Below are 19,031 nucleotides of genomic sequence, written 5' to 3' on the forward strand. Positions count from 1 at the left end.
ATGTCTTTTACACACTTTTACACTCAGATTCAGCAGATCCACACATAAACAGGCTGTTGTTGATCTGTCTCTCACAGTCTGTTCAGTCCAGAGCTCCTGATGACTCCTACACGGCTCTTGAGCTTCAGTCCAGATCTTCTGAATATGAGACTCTAGCAGTGACTTCAGCAGATCCACATTAAACTGTATTACTGCTAATATACATCTGATACTCCTCACAAACTGATAATCCATCATTATGAGCTCATAAACATCATTACTTTATCAATAACATTCTGATTTCTTAAGCTGTGTATATTGTCATTGAGCTTATAAGAGTTTTTGTATTAGTCCTGCTAATCTATATTTTAGCCTGCATATTTATGTTTGTGCTGCATAAGCAAATGCATTTTAGGAGAAAACTTTAGTAACACCACAATAACGATTCAAATATTTAAAGTTACATCACAATAACATGTAGTCAATAGTTTAGTGTCTGCTTCACTGGAGTATTCAAAATTGTATTTATGTATGTTAATAATTGCCCTTAAAAGCAGTATTTTCATGTTAAACGCAGTAAAATCTGTATCTGATTGTATTAAAGTCTCTAGTTTCTCAGTCATGATGGATTGCTCTGTTGACTGTATTTTGTTCTACTTTATCTTTAATTGAGGATCCTAATGATTTCTGTAGTGTTTAAAAGACCAGCATCTCAAATAAACTTTTCTCTCGTTGCTGATGTGTATTTTATCATTATAACTGATATTTCATGTGTGTGTCCAGACTGCCATCTAGAGGATATTAGTCACACTAATAAACATTGCCTGTAGGTTTTATTAAGTATACTGTATAATGAAAGGCCAAGTAAATAAGTGATGAATTAGAAAACTGAAATTGGACAAAATAAACACAGTGAACCAGAATAGTCAATTCATTTTAATAGTTAATAACAAAAAAAAAAAAGATCATTGTGCACAACGGTGCAACAATAATCAATCAAACAGGATTAATGAGACTGTAGAAGTCTAAACACCAATCAGATTAACTCCTGTGACGCGACGCCGTTGCTCCGCCCACAGCGCGGGAAAATTTGAGTCCTCATGACTTTCAGAGCAAGAGCAATTTCCAAATGGTGAGTGTATTTCTCTAGCCTGGTAATACCAGACTCTGCTACTTCGCTTTGCTTCGTAGAGAGAGTCTGGAGTTCCGTAATAGAAAAACGTTTTCTTTACCGCCTGGGGGCGCTAGTCTGAAGCTTAAAATCATTGGTTACCCGTAAGCCAATCACATAACGTTTGGTTATGGCGTGTGTTATGCGCATCAGTGATGCGCGGGTCAATGTATAAACAACCCGGACCCGACCGACGTTTTCAACTAACCCGCCCGCAACTCGGACCGCAAAAAAAAAGAAAGAAAATATTGTACCCGACCCGCTTCCTGACCCGCATTTTTTAAAAGTAGGCTAGTAAATGCATAGCAAGAAATACACATGACAAAGCCAGCACTTTGGTCATTATCTTTCATTATTTCGGCAACTTTGCTCTTTCTGTTTGTGTATTTGCGGAGCTTCCACTCCCCAGTCTTCACCTTTTCTCTTGCCGCCTCCATCTCTACCTGCAGACTGAGCTCGTGCGTCATCTTCGCGCCAGTTATTCAGCCAATAAAGTGTAGGCCTATGTATTTCATAGAAAATTGCATGTGAGCGGAGTGGAGCGGGAGCAAGCGGGCGGATCTTGGACAGAACGCAGAGCGGCATTTTTAAAAGGATGGAGCGTCGCCCTATTTCCCGCTCCAATTTCGCTCCGCGCACACCAAGATTCTGAAGCATGCTCAGTCAAGCCTGACTCAGTCTACTGTTGATGACTGCAAGATGGATTCTATTTTCAGTCAAAACTCGGCTCAATAATGGAGTTCAAAAAGTAGGCTACTTCAAAAAGGAAAATAAGAAGTCATACAGGTGTAAAACTAACTATTATGTGGTAGAAGAAAACGACATCGTTTCAGTCAGTAGGCCTAAAGATTAATTTTGGAATCTAAAAAGACACATCTCTCGAAAACATGCAGTGTGATATGTGAACACGCTGGGAAGAAAGCAAAAGGTTAGCAAATTGAATACGGTAACTTAAAGTGTAGCCTAAATTAAATACAGCGTAAAATGCAAACAATTGATACAAGCCCATTTAAATTTTAATCCTGCGCGCTGCGCACAAGTTCAGTTATAAGAATGTTGTCCTAATAGTTAATTTAGCCTAGGCCTACTTTTAAAACGTTTATGTATATTTATTTTATATTTTTGTTTATATAAATTTTATTTATATTATTAGGCCCATTTATTCGTTTTATTTTACAGCAGTTTGTGTGTACAATGGATATAAGCCCATTTAAATTTTAATCGTGCGCGTTGCACAAAAGTTAACTTATCAAAATTCTGGCCTAATAGTAAATTTTTTATGTAGGCTATATTTTTGTTTATATAATTGTTATTCATATTTATATTATTAGGCCCATTTATTCGTTTTATTTTACAGCAGTTTGTGTGTACAATGGATATAAGCCCATTTAAATTTTAATCGTGCGCGTTGCACAAAAGTTAACTTATCAAAATTCTGGCCTAATAGTAAAATTTTTATGTAGGCTATATTTTTGTTTATATAATTGTTATTCATATTATTAGGCCCATTTATTCGTTTAATTTTACAGGACTTTGTGTAGGCTATATTCCTTCTTACATAGGCCTAATTTGTCATTTGAAATACAACATTTCTATTTGAAAAATGTTGTTGTTGCTCATTAGTTCTGTAGGAGGTAAGGCTGTGGTCTAAGCTACAGTGATATAGGCTACATGTAGATTTTTTTTCCCCTTTTTGGAGCGAGCGGGGGGCGATTTGAGTGGAGCGCGGATCAAACTGCGTTGAGCGCTGATCGAGCGATAATGAGCGGAGCGGCCTGATGTAGCTTTGAGCGGGGGAGCGGAGGGGTGGACAGTTCCGTGAGCGATGAGCGAAGATTCTCACCGCTCCACTCCGCTTATGCTCTCTATACTACTATATAAATTACAAAGGTTTAATTGGCATCTTTATTTCAAACGACCCGACCGACCGCGACCCGAATATCATTAAAAATATTTTTGGATGACTCGTAACCGCGGGTAACCGCGGGTGACCGCAGGCACCCGCTCATTTCGGATCAACCCGCGCATCACTGATGCGCATGCTCAGCCGCATCTAACTTCCACTGTAAACATATGTATGATGTGAAAACAAAACAATCGAGCGAAATACCAGAGTGAACATGGCTGTGAACGACTTTTGCAGATTATGTGAAGTAAATCTACGCATCCACGGTACAATCAGCGTCTACGTCACGGCTCTCAGCCCGCCCTCTGTTCGTTGATTGGCCGGCTGTTTTCAGGCCGGAGGAAAACGGAAAGCTATGACACGGTCTCAAACTGAGTACAGAAGCGAAATGAAATTGAGCGGAAGTACGAAGTCTGACGTAGTCAGGCTAGTATTTCTCTTCTCTCAACTTTAAAACGGGCTGTGTCATCTTTGGACCCTGCACATTACTAACACAGTTCTTACCTATGAAACTTATTTAAACATAACATGACAAAATATGTGAATTATGTCTCGAACAAAACAAAACAACTTGAGTTGCTCTGTTTGTTAATTAACTCGAACTCTCCCGCCATCTGGCTTTAAAACGAATTAAGAGTATTCGCTGGGTGTTATGATCAGGCACACTGGCCACAACATACAATTACCGCAAAGTCAGTTGGACTCGTTTGTCTAGGGGGTTTATTAAACAATGGAGTCAATTACAAACAAAACAGAAGATAGAGGATTAACTACAACAGATTAAAAACAACACAGGAAGATAAATCACAGGCGTGGTAGCCGGAACACAAGTCTCTGAGTGCCTGAGATTTTAAAGGGTGTCTCTCCGCCCACTCGTTACAGATCACACCTGCACACAATAACGAATGAAAACATACTGCAGAGCAGCCAAACATTAGAAAAGGAAACAGAGCCACCACATGTAGTGGAGGGACGTAACACTGGGTCACATGACCATAAATGATAAAATTAGAGGCCCGTTGTGAAGGGATCCAGTTGTTCACTTTCGTTTGGAAAACCCCCATAAATGTTTCCTTCCCAAAGTGCCCTTCAAGGAGGAAAATATGCGTTTGGAATTTGCCCCCGAGTTCCAGACAAACCAGTCAATGTGTAGTGATGTTTGAGATATATGTAAAACATCAAAATCAGTAAATGAGCTATTGCTCCACTACAGTATAAGCCTGTTGTTTATTCCTCTTGGGGTCCGTCATGGTTGAAACCTTTAGTGGCTTCGTACTATGGAGTGTGATGTTGCGTGTGGAGTGCTGTTGGTCTCGGTGTGTGTCTGTGCGGTACCACAGTGTGACAAAGCCAGAGACCGGTTTCACAAAGATAGACTTTGACTATGGCTTAGATATAGTAGATAGTCAGACTTCAGATAGACATCTATATCAGACCGTTGCACAAAGCACTTAAGACTCTGACTATCTTAAAGGTGCATTGCGCAAGTCTCTGAGTTTTTGCAGAACTATGCCCCCTCTGGCGGCAAGCGAAACTGCAGCCAGAAGTGTGCACGCTCACGGACAAAAGTTTTCTTTTTTTTTATCTTACGTGGAGTTTGCGTTGGTGTTTGAAATGAACTACAAGCCGGTCTCTTAGAATCCATCTTCTACGGAGAATGGCGGCGAATACACAAACCTGCCAGACAGCCAGGTGAGCGTGCCGTGAACGCGCATGACGTCACGCCAAGTCTAAAATTCCGGCCCGAATCCCTCTTATTTATTTTACTTTACAGGATTATAGAGACAATCTCAGTGATCAGAGAAGGGCTCATTCAGCCCATCAGGCAATTGTTTAAGCATGTATGGGTTAGAAAACGGGTATTTTTAACATGAAAAGTTGCTTAATGCACCTTTAAGTAGTACTACACTGCAATGCATTCTGGTTAAAATAAGACAATTTTCAAAACAAAAAAAACATGGCGGATCGAGTAAGCGCATTCAACCGCTCAGTGCAGTTTACCCCAGTGGAAAATATGTGTTTGTTGGAGGAGTGTAAGAGTTACAAAGACATTTTACTTGGAAAATGTAGCGGAAAATGTAGTAACAAGAAATGTTTAATTTGGAAAAAGATTGCTACGACAGTTAACAGCGTTAATCCGACCGTTGAGCGGAGCGTTAAAGACGAACAGAAAAGATACAAAAACATGGTACAAGATGCCAAAAAAGAAATATTTAAGAGGAAATATCCAAAAACGGGAGGAGGACCCCAAGAGAAACTTAAAGACACCGCTGAAATGGTGATGAACATATATGGTGGACAGTCGCCTATGTTCTGGGGGATAAGCGGAGGACGGGAAAGTGGAGTGTGGCGTCAACATCGACATTACCGGCGGAGTTCCCTCAGCCACTGACAGCAGCACCCCGCCTTGTCAAGAGGAAGAGCCAGACAGGCAAGAGGAGAATACAGGTAACAGTGGCTGATTGTTTTAAAGAAATCAGTTTGTTTTTTACTTTTGCTTCATTGCCGTCGATTTGATGCTAATTAAGTCAAGTTGATGTATGCTAATGTCAACCGGTAAGCTTGCTAGCCAGCAAATAAACGTGAACAACGTAATGACTCAGCCTATAATACAAGGAACCTATGTTCTAGGTCTGCAATATATATAATGTAGGAATCAGATTCATGAAGCAAGTAAGGTAATGTTATGTCTGTACTTATTTTTAGTGACCCTGTCTTTGACTTGGGACCGAAGCGAGGCAGTGGAGGAGGAGCCGGGTGAGAGACGGGAGGGACGGGAGATGAAGAGTCTTAAATAAAATACCTCACTGCCTTATTAGTTTTACATTGGTTTACAGTTTGTTTAAATATGTTGTACTTTTAATAACCTTGAGGATTTTGATATGAATGAAAGAGACTTAAGTGCTATATAATTTCTTGGAATAATTTATTGAATGAACAGTATGTCACTTGTTTTGTGAGATAATTGGTTAAGAGTTTGAACAGCCTAATAGGTAAAGACAGGCAACATGGTGGCCCACCTTTAATGTAATTTTTGTTGTTGTTTCAGACATTGAAAATCCTGTCAACATACATCTGACGCACATATCGACCAGTTCCATTCTGCTCCTCTAAATCTTCTCTCTACTCCAGTTCATTGTGATTGTCATCTCTGATATCCTCTCCTTCAGGGTCAGGTAGCCGGAGATCCCTAATGATTAATGAAGTAAACAATTTTGATTATAGTTGTAGCATGTGGTAAATAGTAATTCAATTAGGCCTATTGAAAATGGCTAGCAATTTAAATAGTTTGTTTTCAGGTAGGCCTACCTCGCTATGTTATGCAGCACAGCAGTCGCACAGATGATGTTACACACTCTGTCAGGTGCCATTCACAATTCCCCATGTAGACAATGGAAACGCCTCTTCATTACACCAAATGCCCGCTCTACAGTGTTACGAGTTGAACAGTGTGCTGTGTTGTAGTTTCTCTATGCAGGTGTAGTAGGATTCAGGAAGGGTGTAAGGAGCCAAGGTTTTAGAGGGTAGCCAGAGTCCCCCAACAGGACTCCATCGATAATGCCTTGCTCAAATGCAAGGCAAAGTTGAGAATTTTGAAGAATTCGAGAGTCATGAATTGATCCAGGCCAGCGAGCCACACAGTTGAGGAACCGGAGATCAGAATCACAAACAGCCTGAATGTTTAGGCTGTGATATCCTTTTCTATTCACAAACTAATGTTCATGAGCTGTTGGAGCCTGGATTCTGACCTGTGTTCCATCAATTGCTCCAACAAATGGGAAATCTTGCTATGCTGAAGAACCCTCTTTTGACTTTGTTCAGCTCAGCCAGTTGGTTTGGAAACTGAGGGAGCTTATTTGAAAGTGTTCTTGATACCCTGTATACCACCCCTGACACAGAAGCTTTGCTGAGACCCACTGTGTCACCAACAGCATTCAGAAAAGTTCCTGTTGCATAAAATCTCAACGCAGTGCAAACCTGTAGCACTGCTGGGATGCTGTGGCTTCTTGAAGTGGCAGGGCTCAGTACTTCAACTAATTCATCTGTCAGACTCAGTATAGCTTCCTTGGGCAAACGAAACCGACCGATGAATTTCCAGTAGGTTACTGCGGTCCCTAAAAACCCTTTCCCTTCTCATAGCTCTCTCCATAATGTCGTCAGCAAACCACAAATTATGAGCCATTTTCCCTTTTCTTTTGGCTGTTTGTAATGTAACTGATTGTTACTGCTGGTTGCCAAGGTAACATCGAGTCTTAGACCTAAGTTAGCCTGGGGGTAAGGTGTCAAATTTTTTTGGTCTAAATTAAGTCAGTCTTTATTTTTGTGAAACAGTCTAACTTGCATTAGACTAGTCTATGAGCAAATTTTAGACTTGTCTAACACTATAGACCGGTCTAAAATAGCTTTGTGAAACCGGCCCCAGGTCGGAGCTCCAGCTGTTGCTGTTATAGCCACTAGAGAAGCTCCTCTATGATCTCTGTATGTGCCGTCGTGAGTATTACGTCACTGGATCACGGTCCTCTGGTCATGCGTTAGGGCAGGCTGAGTGAGACCAGTCTCCTTAAAGGGTTAGTTCACCCAAAAATGAAAATTGTGTCAGTAATTACTCACCCTCATGTTGTTCCAACCCCGTAAGACTTTCGTTCATCTTAGGAACACAGATTAAGATATTTTTGATATTTTTGAAGTTAGTAAAGACAATGTTTAAAATAGTCCAAATGACTACAGTGGCTCAACCATACATTTATCAAGCGACGAGAATACTTTTTGTGTGCAAAAAACAACAAAAATAACGACTTTATTCAACTATTAATTTTGTTCTGTGTGGGCCTCTGACGTGAGTTCACGTAGTGTAACAGCACAACGTCAGAACGTAGGCTCACCATTGGCCAGCATCACACACATGACCAACGTCGGCCAATAGTGAGCCTATGTTCTGACGTTGCGTTGCGCTGTTACACAACGTGAACTCACGTCAGAGGCACACACTGCCGTGCAAAGGCAAAAGACTGTAACTTCGTTTTTGGTCGAAAATGAGTTATTTATATTTTTGGCACATTCAAGACCTCCTTTATCATGTGGATAAGTATCTTGAATCAATTCCGTAGTTTTTTCGAGAAAATAATGAGTTGTCTTAACAGTAACTTCCAAAAGCCCATGAGAAACAAAGGCAGAACACCGTAACACCAGTTACCGCTCTTTGGCTTTGTTTTGGAACGCTCAAATTGTGCTGTTCTTGATTTTCTGTTTCTTCTTGTTCCTCTCTTTGTAGGAGCTGAGCGCTTCCTGAAGCGGCTGTTTCTCTGCGGCACAGGCTTTACTTCACCAAGGGTTGTCATTATTGCTGTGTCATTATTTGCAGTGAATCTGGTGGGTGTGATTCTGATTGCCGTGGTGTCTCACCTTGCGGAACAAAAATATATGGGAATATACTGCAAAATATAATGCCATATATTACATAATACATTTCCATATATGCTTATATTGTTCAAAATACTGCAATATATGCATTGGCCATGTATGGCTATATATTAATACATATAAAATATGTATAAATTAAGAAAAAAATAGCATTACATGTAATATTCACAAAGTTTTATCCTTTATTGTGTACATGTATTGCATTGCACATATAAATGTGAATGTATGTTTTATATATATATATATATATATATATATATATATATATATACATACACACACACACACACACACACACACACACACACACACACACACGTTATTAGTTACAACAGATTTCTTGTTCCCAGCATGCTTTGCTTCTGACTGTTAAAGGAGAGTAAATGTTAATGTGTTATTTAATGTGTTTTGCTCAATATTAATATAGGTGGAGATCTGTTAGTGTTTAATGCTCTATTATTTTGACATTTTAAAGGTTTTCTGGTATGTGTGAGATTTAGGGGTGACCATTGTGCTGAAGAGTAGAGCCTGTGCTGACATTGATGATTGGCTGAAAATATGTGACTATTATAATAATTTAAAAGTCATGTTTCTGCACAGTGATAGTCTCTTTACTAAATACTTTAGTACATGCAGGTGTGCTGTTGTTAAATAGCTTGAAAATATGGAACGTTTATAATGTAAATAAATATAAGATACAGGTATAGGAAATATATTACATTATATATATCTCCATAAATGTGTGTTAATGCTGCATTATATTACACATGCAGTATCATACCTGATCACATATACAGGGTGGGCCATTTATATGGATACACCGTAATAACATGGGAATGGTTAGTGATATTAAAGTCCTGTTTGTGGCACATTAGTATATGTGAGGGGGCAAACTCCTCAAGATGGGTGGTGACCATGGTGGCCATTTAGAAGTCGGCCATCTTGGATACAACTTTTGTTTTTTCAATAGGAAGAGGGCCATGTGACACATCAAACTTATTGGTAATGTCACAAGAAAAACAATGGTGTGCTTGGTTTCAACGTAACTTTATTCGTTCATGAGTTATTTACTAGTTTCTGACCACTTATAAAATGTGTTCAATGTGCTGCCCATTGTGTTGGATTGTCAGTGCAACCCTGTTCTCCCACTCTTCACACACTGAATGGCCCCCAAGGTCTCCCGAGCTGACCCCCTTAGACTTTTATCTTTGGGGTCATTTGAAGGCAATTGTCTATGGTGTGAAGATACGAGATGTGCAGCACCTGAAACTACGGATACTGAATGCCTGTGCTGGCATTTCTCCTGCGGTGTTGCTATCAGTCTACTTGTTAGCAGTAGCCTATACACTGGGTGTCGGTCAGGACACAAATAATGAGGAGACTGGTGCTTCTTTCCAAAGTGTATTAAATATTAGTCTAAAATAACAAAAAACATATTACATTAGTAGAAGTACAAATGTGTACACTCACAGATGAATCAGTCACTTCTTAATACAGAATACTAACATATTGTAGTGACCATATTTCCGTGGAGGAAGTAGACGCCTGTTTCCATAAACTTGATTTATTTCTCTTGCAAACAAGTAAAGGAAATCCAGAGACCCATTAAATCTCCCGCACGGTTTCAAACTGTTAATACCAGTCTGCCCGTTCCATTTCTTTCACATCCTCTTGGATGTGAGGGCGGCGCCGCCGGCACGATCAGAAAAAAAAAATATTTTTTAGGTTTAGGTTAAAAAAATAGGTTTTCTATTATCTATCATTTCAGTGTGTGGGGAATTGGCAAATTTGCGCCCCCTGCAGCTGCAGGCGCCCCTGCTTGCTGAGAAGATGCCGTGTTTGTTTGAGAAGGGGAAATATGAAGAAGAATGCTTGTGTGATTTATCTGCATTAGTTTATATGCCTTAACTCCCATACGGACAGGCAATATTTTTTTTTTATTACAATATCTGTTAATTTAACAATCTTAGCAGTAAAATTATCTAGTTATCTAAGTATCTAAGTCAGTCACACCTCGATTTTCTTCCAAATAACGCACATTTCATTCATAAATGAAATAAATACAGACCTCCATTTCCTGCACATTTTTGTTTTTCTGAATGGTCTGAATGGCTAATAAAAATAGGTAATACAAAACGATTACTTGATCACCACCACCAAGGTGAATTGGTTTAGTCTTGACTTCTGATCGTGACTCGTGAGTGACAGTTGGTAATGGGGGGATCAGGGGAAATCTGTTGATTGTCGATGTCGAGTGCAGATGGACAAGAAAGGTCAAAGCCATCAGGTGCCCAATTTAGAAACGAGCGAAAGATAGAGGTATGCAACTATGTTTTCTCTGTATGATTACGGTATCCATGTCATGAATGAAGGGGCAATATTAATTGGTGGGTATAACCAAGCGGGAAGGAAGTCGACCGGAAGTTGAAGCCGGCCGCGTGCCACCATCTTATCACTTTGACAGCGAATAACTTTACATCTGAGGCGTTTGAAGACTCCATTTGTCCATTATTTATTTCTAAAGAAACACGACAATGTATAAAATGCTCCATTACCTTGTATCTTACGTTATGGCCCCGTAAAAACAGTTTTTGTAAAAGTAGGCTAACGATTGCGTCATAACCACGCGACTCTCTGTCGCATAGTAGAGAGATTACCGTATTGACGGGAGGAGAAGCTCGCGGACAATCGGGGAGACGTGGAGGCAAAATGACAAAATAATTAATCAGAATACCTAGCAAAAGTTTCTCCTGCTCCTAGCTCATGGACACCTCCTACTCACGATCTCCGTCTCTGCAAGATTCGGAAGGGAATGATTCAGATTTCTCATGCCACAGCCACTAGAAGACAGACGGGTTGCTCACTTCACATCTACGTCGTCAAGCTCAGTTTGAGTCTGCGCGTCAGGAACGGAAGTCCTAAAAAATCGCTGAAAATGGGCTTCACTTGCCTCAATTGAGTTGCAATGAGATGACTCTGTCCATTTCTTATACTGTCTATGGGTATAACTCCTATTTGTTAGCCTTTTTGCTATGATTCTTGCTATGCTTAACAATAATTCGGTTTTAACTCAAACACGAGATCTAATTTCACCATAATATTGTTCTTTGCAACCAAACTGTTACAAGTTCAGTTATTACACTGCAAAAAAATGTTGTCTTGTTTCCAGTCCAAATATCAAACATTTCTTAAATAAAGATGTATAACGTTATTTTAACAAAGTGGTAAAATGACATAAGATGTTAAGTCTTGTTTTCTGGGGAAATAATTTTTTTAGCGCTCGATGGGGGTCTCGCCCAGGGTGTAATTCAATGTAGAACCGCCACTGTCCTCTTGTAACAGGTTTTGTAGCCTACACTGTTAACCCTTGCTGTAAAAAAAGCCGTAATTCAGACAGTATCATACCATTTTCCATTAAAACAGTAATATACCCTAGAAAACAAAAATAGCCTACAGGAATATACTGTAAATGAACAGTGCTCCAAATCGACACTCAGAGGCTGTTTTCCCAATCACACCCTATACCCTCATTCACTATTCCCTACATTAGTTCACTAATATAGTCCACTTGACAGAGTGAATGAAAAGAAGTGAGTGAATTGAGAAACTGATGAACACATAAGCAGAATCACTGAAGGACAGAGAAACAAGAACAGAAAAAAGAGAAACACAAGAACTACAACTGACTTCCAGTAACACTGAGTGTGAAACCAGTTTACAAACCAGTTTATGATTATTTCTTTCATACATGTACAAAAGTTATTGTTGAGAATTAACCGAGATTTAGTTAATAATAAAATTTGTTGTCACCATGATGGAGATCAGTATTTGCTTTAGTTGGTCTCTTGTCCCTGGACTTCTTACCTTTCATCTCTCTCTGGCTGCTGTATCAGTGAGTTTATAAAACACATTTGTTATGGCAAGAAAAAGTCAAGAGCAAGATGATCAGGTGTTTTTGTTCTTTTGTGGTGATGTCACAATCATCTTAGACTATCTGATTTTCAGATTTTTCCTGTATATATTAATTGAAATTATGGGTATGTCATATTTAGCATAAATCTGTGTATCTACAAAATGAAATCAATATTTCTATAATTAGGTCTTCTGAAAAATAACAATTATATAGTGCATTCAATTTTATTTTACTCCTACTTGGTTCAGACACACACAGATATCAACAATCAGCATATGAATCTCAACAATGGTGAAAAGTTTCATGTCGCAATGCATGCTGGGTTCCAGGATAATATAAAACTCCCAGCATGCACTGCTGCATGAATAATAATAATAAAAAAAGAAATATTGCCACCATTGTTGAGATTAATGTGCTAAATTGTGCTATCTCTGTGTTTCTAAAATATAGTGTTGCTCTGTTTTTTTTTTGGTTTATGCATGATGTGTTAAAAAAAGAGTCATAGTAATTTATTGCTGTAGTTTCACAGTGGTGCTAATGTAACACTTTTGATCGAGGATAAAACTCTGAATGAATAAGAATTAATTCCTTAGCGAATGAACAGGCAATATGATGATTTTGTCATCATAAGCATTACAACCACAATCATTCATAAACTGTGTGCGCACAAGTGTGACTTGCAAAAACACAGATCAAGCAGCAAAAGAAAAACAAATGTTTTAGCATCAGCATCCCAACTAAAGCAAGCACTGATCTCTATAACGGTAACTTCAAACAAACATTTTCAATAACAATTTCTGTATGACAGAAAAAAAGTCATACTGGTTAATAATAAGTGTAATAATGTGTAATGGCTGGAAGTCAGTCGTAGTTATTGTGTTTCTCTATTTTCTGTTCTTGTGTTTCTCTTTTCTTCAGTGATTCTGCTTATTAACAGCAGGCGTTCATCACTAATGCTCAACAATCACTTACATATTCCCTTAATTATCTCACTGCAACACTGTCTCAATGTTACTTTTTACTCTTTGTAGTGTGGATTTCCCTGTGGGGTTGAAAGGGTTAACAGTGTAAGATAAAAAGACACACCCACAAAATGTATTTTAACAGTAATAAACTGTAAGTTATAAAACAGGTTTATAGTTTACTGTAAAATTTCGTTTTTTGGGTCACCGTTGTGCAGAAGAGTAGAGCCTGTGTTTCAGTCCAGGAGAAGATCTGCAAACATTGATGATACGCTGCATGTTGCTTATTTAACAGGCGGTGACTGTTGCTGGTCCAGTGGAAATCTCTTTATTTACAAAAGTTTTGTTGTGGTTTCAAATGAAATAAGTTCACAGTAATACTTTGCTCCCGTTATTAATGCATTATACATTTTAGTTTAATACATGTAAATGACAGTTGGTCAATTTAAGGTGTCTGCAAGTGAAATTAGTTAACTCGAGTTTTAGTGCATTTTACAGTAACATACTGTAGATTACAGTAAAGAACTGCACAATTAACAGTAAATTACTGGCAACAGTGTTGCCAGTATTTTACTGTAAAAAAAAACGGTAAGGTCTAACAGTGTACATATTCATGAGCATTTTTAAAATCATTGAGAGTCCTTTTAAATTCTTCCAAACCTTCCTTCACAGTTTCAACATTTTCATTTGCATCAACAAGTGCTCTTATTTCGTTCATTTTGCGAGTGCATGACCCAAGCTTCCCTCTGCGCGAAGCGCTTAATTTCAAATTGTGAATGTCCATACGGCATTTTCAAATTCATCAGCCATTTTCAAATTTAAAAACTTAGTTCATCCAGTTCGTAGCAATTTACTTAATTTCGTTTAAAATTTTCATTCCTCATATTCGCTTGCCTATAGGCTATATTCATCAACCTTTTGTACCTTCAATCTTGAGATCGAACCGCAATGATCCGCAACCGGCACGTAACTCACAAGACGGTACATCCACTCGCTGTCCGAGGATCCTCAGTGTGTAACACGACGTCCTCAGCAAAGTCGGCGTCTTCGTATACACATAATCCAGGGAGTTTAGAGACTTAGGTAGTGACCATCTTTCCGTGGAGGAAGAGCATCACAGTCCCGCCCACAGCCCGAGAGCGCTTAGGTGCCGGAAGTCAATTTCCCATTCATTTCTACCATTGATGTTTTGGAAAATCCGTATCTAAAGAGTTTTAGAGCATGTCTGAGGATAACTACGGCTGAACTCATAGGCATACAACATATTATTTCGAGTGAAAAAACGACGAGAAAATCCAAAAAAAGTCAAAGGTACAAGACTGTGTACATATTTTCATTTCCGAGCGAAGGAACTACTCATCCCATAAACCACCGTGCCTCACTGAAGTCGACTGAAGCCACAACCGCGAAAGAGCCTTTAGAGCGACTTTCAAATCTGACGACGGCCACGCAAACTTTTTCTTGTGCAGTTTATAGCAGTTTATAGCAGTATTTCAGTAGTAATCGTGTAAATAATAGTGTTTTTTATAGGTATTTTGTGTATTGTGTATTGAATTTTATATTTATCATTGTGTATTTTATCGTGTATTTTATATTGTGTGCGTGTGTGAAAAGCGGTTAACGATAACGTTAGCAACATGGTGCAGTGCTTTGTACCTGACTGCAATCACCGCTCAGTGGTCAACACATGTCGTTTCCATCGATTCCCCAAGAGTGATGACGTGGTTTAGCGTGTGTTCAGTGTGTAGTTTGTGTGTTTATTTCAAAGCCCTTTATGACACAGGGACACTCTGCTACACACTGATGATGGCTTAGCCCGAAACGCGTCTGTTTGGACATGGTAACAATAAATTATGAAATTATACCTTGAGAGTGCAGTTTTTCATCTTTATTTTTGATAACTTTTTTATTACTCGCACCCATAAATGATTTGGGAGTTGAGCGCGCCTGTTCTCAATATTACAGGACACTCTGCTGACAGGACAGGTTGAAGATGTTTCTGTTCAAAGGTTCCAAAACATGTAGCATGCATTCTAGCCTACTTTACAATTATTTGTAATGTCTAGCATGTTGTGTTGTGTGTGGACGTGTTTATGAAACTGCTGGTAGCCGGGTCACGCTCTTAGACCAACAGCCTGCGAGGTTTAATAGTTTTGACGGTCCGCGGCGTTCTGCTCATCAGTTTCAGCGGCCCATGGGCAGGTTGCTGACAAATGCCTCAACAATTTCCCACTTGTGGTCCATGCTCATTTTATTCATGAAGTTATAGTTCATCCTTAATTTTAATAACATTTAATGTATTTTCTTAATAACAACAAGTGAAAATTAAAAAGTGATGGTCAGCAAACCAGAAAGTGCATCATATTCAGTGTATTAACTTGCCATGAATTATTACACAAATGTTCAGTAAATGCATGTATGCCTAAGCTAAATATTGTTTTGACAGTGGCATCATAAAATGCTTGATATGACTCATACCATATGAAGGCTACAGTAGCCTAGCTAAAGTGAACGATAATGCTAACTAACGTTACCATCTCCCTGCAAAACTCACCACAACTTTGTAGGTCTTGTCCCTCATGCTGGCCCTTACAAAACCCACAAGCTGACCCTCGGACACGCTACACTCAACTACATGACCCGATTTGAAGTGGTTTTCACCCCTTTTAACACTTTTGTTTTCCTCCTTGAAAAAAGCCATCATGGCAGCCAAGGAGATCATGATTGCACTGATAAATTTACCGTGCAAAAAACGCAACACAGGTTTAAAAAAAATTTTTTTTTTAATGATCTTCAGTCTTCACGGACTTTCGCGGAGTTTAACCAGACAGTTACAGGCATAGACATTATATAGATAGACGCCCTATCGACCGCTACTGCCTACTGGCGCGGGCGAGCCGTGGGGCCGCCATCTTAGACCGGTCACCCGCTCAACTCAGTGTAATCTGTATGGCAGATGCATTGAGCTGTCAGCGCATTTAATTAATCATACCTCACTGAATACCGAACTGATTTTCACGCGGGTTTTTTTGCTGCAAAGGTCATTCATGTAGCTATTATACAGGACACATGGTTCGGCGTATTTTAATATTCATAGTAGGCTTAACAGTAATATAAAATTCTGATATAAGATATAAAGTGACCAGACGTCCAAAATCAAAATATGTGATGTAGGATATAAGGTATTTTACAAATCACACACTATAAATATGATAAAGAAGCAGAAACAGATAGTTGCAATAAAGTAAGATATTTTAATAAGTTGAAGAAACGTGTATTTTACATTTACATTGCTTCCTGATATCACGTGCGCAAACACAAATAACCTATATTTATTTATATAATGTGTTATATATATATATATATATATATATATAAAACAGTTATGTCCGGTCGAAAAATGTATGAATTAACTTCAGATTGGATTGCGCTAAAAGTAAGTTTCGTGCCTCTTACAAGTGCTTTCAAACTTATTTCTTATCTGAATGGCATGTGGAAAACACTTGAGTTGAGGGAGGTCTCAATACTTGAAAAACCACTGGAAACTACTTTTAAACACGAAATTACTTGATTTACAGAGGGTCTATTCGCACGTCTATTAATATAAACGTTACCTGAGGTAATTTTCCTGGACCTTTTTACAGAAGATAAAAGTCGCCGTAATCTTTACTGACATTGTCCGAAATGATTACTGAGATGGCACATTCGGACGGGACTAAAATAACCGAGAAGCTCTTGTAATTATTACTTTACCCCACCTCTCCATGTCAGGTGAACACCGGCTGGTGCAGTAAACATTGCCTAGCTAACGTTAGCTGGCTACGATTTTAGTACAGTAATATCAAAGATCCTTGCTCCTTCTCAATAATCTGGTAATATTCTATTCACAAAATACAACCAATAGTACGGTAATGTTAAAAGTAATCCCCCGGGCCCTATTTGCGATGGTCCGCCGATTAGAACAGGAAAATACTCCACAGTGCTCTAGCATTTTAACTGCTGCCACGCAACGAAACTAGGAATACGACCGGTTTAAGATGGCGGCCGCATTTCTCAGTGCCCAGCGGCCAATAGGGCATCTAGTCTCTATATAATATCTATGGTTACAGGAGCTCCACAAATCAGATGTGGGATTGTGGGATTGTTCAGGATTGTGGGTAATGAAGTACTTCTCCAAGACATCGCGAATAAAAGGCATTTATCCCAAAACAAGGTTAGTGCCCCATGAACTTTTGGCGGTTATATGAGCATATACAATCGCTTAGTACAGCCGGAGCTGGTTTTAAGTCTACCATGTATGGTTACGTTTTTATGGCTTATATCCCAACTGTCAATGGAGAAATTGTATTGAATTCTCTGTGGGCGGGACTGTGATGCTCTATACAGTAGACGCGTGTTCCATAAACTTGATTTATTTCTCTTGCAAACAAGTAAAGGAAAGAGACCCATTAAATCTCCCATACGGTCTCAAAACTGTGCCCCTTTGCCCCGTTGGCCACCCCTCACCTGACTACCATCTAACAAACTAATACACTCTTGGTGCGTTCAAGTCCTCCTTGGAAGTTCGTACGTACGAGGTGGGAAGTCGTGCTTATAACGGCATGTGCGTTCAAGTCACTTTCGTCGGAGCAAAATGGCGGAGTACTTTCTCTTAATTAATTACACAAAAATAAAGTAAGGTTCTTAAACTCTTGTTCTAGAAAATGAAGAACAAAGAAATGTGCATCAGGTGTACTTTGTATTTTTATGTTTTTAATTAATTTATGAAGCCACTGCCAACACATCGTTACATGTTGCATTGTTATATTATAATACTATCATATTATGTGTTGGCGAATAGCTAACTGAGCTGTTAATAGAAAAGCCTGACAATATCACAGCTAAATACCTTTACGTATTGTGTATTCCACCATGTTAATCACTGACACGCCCCCAACTCGTAAAGATCGGAGCTTAGAGAAAATCCCGAGCTCCCCACTGGTATTTACGACATTGTGGAGGCGTTCAAGTGCGTTCAACTCGTAAATACGATCTATACGAGATGACTTGAACGCACCATCTGACATTATAGGTACAGCCCACCTCATTACGTTATTGTCATTAAGGAAAACAGAAACTAACATAAATGTATATAAATTCATTAACAACATATCAACAAAATTAATCACGGCTCCTACATATTCCGTATCACCTATAAATAACAGTTAAAGGTAGGGTAGGTGATCATTTTTCTAAAAAAAAAACATTCCAAATTTGTTTAAACTGTCTTTATATACCAATACATAATTAAAATGTAAGTACTCTGAAAAAGAAAATATAAAAATCGAGTGACTGTAGACCTTTTAATCTGCAATAAACACAGCTCATTATTTCCATTCACTACCCCCTCCCTTCTGAGCTCCTTCCAAAGCCACGCCCCCAAAACACATGAACGCGCGACGCCAAACGCTCAGGCTGGAACAAGACGCATTTATTACCTGAGACGAGTGGAGAGGAAGGAGCGCAGTACATACAGTGACATCATGTCAGAATCACATGTAATAAAATACCTAACTTTATCACTATGAATATAAACAAATAAGATTTATTTTAGTACTCACTATCAAGCTAGCATATCGATAATGGTAAAGTTTCATTCGGTAACGAGCTATATTTATAAGGCAAAACTAAAAACAGGTT

General features: G+C 38.9%; 1 protein-coding gene and 1 pseudogene across 2 annotated transcripts in view; one reads left to right on the forward strand and one right to left on the reverse strand.

The window, feature by feature from the left end:
- Nucleotides 1-19,031, forward strand: part of LOC309493629 (sialoadhesin-like) — a 343,044-nt gene that overhangs the window by 266,189 nt on the left and 57,824 nt on the right. The gene's annotated exons all lie outside the window — the stretch shown is intronic.
- On the reverse strand, nucleotides 5,029-8,395 carry LOC309494701 (putative nuclease HARBI1; annotated as a pseudogene). The gene is made up of 2 exons: nucleotides 8,251-8,395; nucleotides 5,029-7,186 (listed from the first exon to the last, which is right to left on the reverse strand). The product of its transcript is annotated as a putative nuclease HARBI1 (transcript).

The sequence above is a fragment of the Leuciscus leuciscus genome, assembly GCF_965113295.1.
Source record: "Leuciscus leuciscus genome assembly, chromosome: 3".
Taxonomy (NCBI): domain Eukaryota; kingdom Metazoa; phylum Chordata; class Actinopteri; order Cypriniformes; family Leuciscidae; genus Leuciscus; species Leuciscus leuciscus.